The 2,657-nt window shown below is 42.1% G+C and overlaps 1 pseudogene; it reads right to left on the bottom strand.

Annotated features, from left to right (window-relative positions):
- Positions 1–410: 410 nt before the first annotated feature.
- On the bottom strand, positions 411–2,290 carry LOC150064237 (far upstream element-binding protein 1 pseudogene; annotated as a pseudogene).
- Positions 2,291–2,657: the final 367 nt, after the last annotated feature.

The following is a 2,657-nucleotide window of genomic DNA, read 5'->3' on the forward strand; positions in this document are numbered from 1 at the left end:
AGGTTTTTCTCTTCTTAATGCTCCTTTTGTTTCTTAATCATGTTATATACTGTTTTATTTGGGAGGTTTCATATCATTTATTTTAAAGCACAAAACAGGCATTTTAAAAGTGAAAGTATACATTGAAAAAGTACATTTATATCACAAAACATTGACCACATAATAGTTACAAATACATTTGCTGGAATGTGTACATCTACAGTAAATACTAAAAACAAACCAATTTTTCATTTCTACACAGAAATATTAACCTCCTATCAGTAGTGATAGATATTTTGTACATTTTCAAAAAAAAAGCACTACTTTAAACCAAAAACAAATTAAGATCTTCATCAAGTCGTCTGCATCCATTTTTTAACAAAGGGTTTTTTTTTCCCCACACAATGAAGCAAATACTTATTGTCCACTTCTTAGTATTGGCCCTGAGGTGCTGGGAGATGCTGTGGCATTTCCTGGGGACTGGTCTTGGTGTAGTAGGCTGCTTGTTGTCTGTAATACTCTGCCCAGGCCGCACTATAATCTGGCTGACCACCTGGTGGAGCACCAGTAGGAGCAGGAACCGCTTGACCCATTTTCTTGTAGTATTCTTTTCAAGCCTTGGTGTAATCAACCTGTCCAGCTGGAGCTGGATTCTGTTGATCTCCTTGCCCATTAGTTTGGGTGGTTGTTGGTGCGCCCGCAGGAGCTGCAGGTGGTGGTTGTGCTTGTTGTTGGTAATAGTGAGCGTAATAACCAGGCCAGGCTGCTGAATTTGGATCTGTTCCTGTTTTTGCTGGATCAGGAGGAGCCTGTTGTTGCCAATGTGGATATGCATTTCCCCATCCCTGGGGAGCATAAGAGGCTGGAGGACCATGAGGAGCTGGGACAGGTGGTCCTGCATTATAAGGTGCAGGGTTGTATGGTCCCATCGGAGCTCCAGGCCCTGGTGGCCCAGGAGGCCCATGAGGACCTATGACACCATGGGGCTCGTGGGGTACAGGTGGCCCTAAAGGATTTACTGGGCCACCAGTCTTTTCTTCTATGAGTTGACCAGCATAGTCTATTTGCTGTGGAGTGCCACGAATTGTAAATAACTCCATATTAGGGTCTGCATTAGGTGGAGGATTTCTCTGAAGTTCTATTCTTGCACCAGACTGTTGACTTATACTTTTTATAGTTTCACCACCTTTTCCTATTATTAAGCCAGTTTTCCCAGTTGGCACGATGAAATTAAATTCCTGTACTCCACCAGGTAGTCCCATGTTCCAGTTGCCTTGACCTCTACCTCTTCCTCGAGCACTCGGTTCAGGTCCACCAGGATTGCCAGCCTGAACACTTCGAAGAAGGTCTGTAATAATTTCTGCAGCATGTTGACACCGGTCAGGAGGTCCTCTTATTTTGTGTTATTCTATCAGGTGTTGTTCCATCATCCGGTTTAAACTGAATTCGAACACCAGCATCATTTTGTATTTTTTTGATCATTTCTCCATTTCTTCCTATTACAATGCCAACGGCAAACCTTGGAATGGGGACATCAATCCCTTCATTTCCTCCAGTTCTTGACCTGTACTCATTCCGAAATTCTCTGAAACCACCTTGATCACGAATTAACTCTAACACCATTTCCTTGGCTTGTTGAACTTTATATGGGTCGCCTGTAATTCTAAGAAGTTTGTCAGCACCAGTGTTCTGAAGTCCATCCTGAATCATAACCATTTTAACTCCAGCTCGTTCCTGAAGTTGTTTAATAGTCTCTCCACCCTTTCCAATAACTAATCCTGCTTTGCTAGCTGGAATCATGGTTTCTTGAACTGCATTTCCAGGTCCATCACCATGGTGAAAGCCAGGGGCTTGTCTTCCTTTCTCAATAATCTGGTCTAATAATCGTTTTGCTAACTGAACAGGTGTTCCAGTTAACATACAAGACCTTTCTGGTAGGCCACCACTATCAGGAGCTATCTGTATTTTGCATCCAGATTCCTGCTGTATGCGTGAGATCTGTTCACCTTCTCTGCCAAGTATAAATCCAACCATTCCATCTGGAACTTTCTATTCTTCTGTCATTACAGATCTTTGCTGTTGATGCATTGGGTTCCAAAAGAGTCATTCTGAGGAGCAACTTTCTTAGCATCTGGTTGATCTCCATCTTCCAAAGGTCTTTTTTGTCCTCCATAGCCATAGTCATTTGAATTTAATGATGTACCAGCATCACCCCCTATTTTTGCAGCAATCTGCCAGCCCGCTGCAACGCATTTTTGAAAGCATCATTCATGCCGCCGGCTGAGCCGGAGGAGGGTGGAGGCACCTTCATATGTAACCTCCATGGTTACACGCCCATAGTCGTCCTCTGCCCTCTTCGAGGAGGTCTCCTTACTGCTAACTGCTAAGAAAGAAAGACATGTTATATACTTCTTTACTATTTCATACTGGCAATTCCTTTTGTTTTATACTTGTTCTCCATTTTGGTGTCTTTGGGGTGGGGAGAGGTAGGAATGGGTTTTTACATTTTACACAATCATTCTAGATTTCTTAAAATATAATCTCTCAGAAATAATTTAGATTGTGATGAAGGTAGCCATTTAAGAAAGAATTTCCATTTGCCTTTGGATGGCATGTGTGTGACTCTTTGAAACGAAAGTAAATTAATGTTCTGAGATTTTCAATGTATCAGTGTGTGA

The sequence above is a fragment of the Megascapheus bottae genome, chromosome 4 (genome assembly GCF_031878675.1).
Source record: "Megascapheus bottae isolate mThoBot1 chromosome 4, mThoBot2.hap1, whole genome shotgun sequence".
NCBI lineage: Eukaryota > Metazoa > Chordata > Mammalia > Rodentia > Geomyidae > Megascapheus > Megascapheus bottae.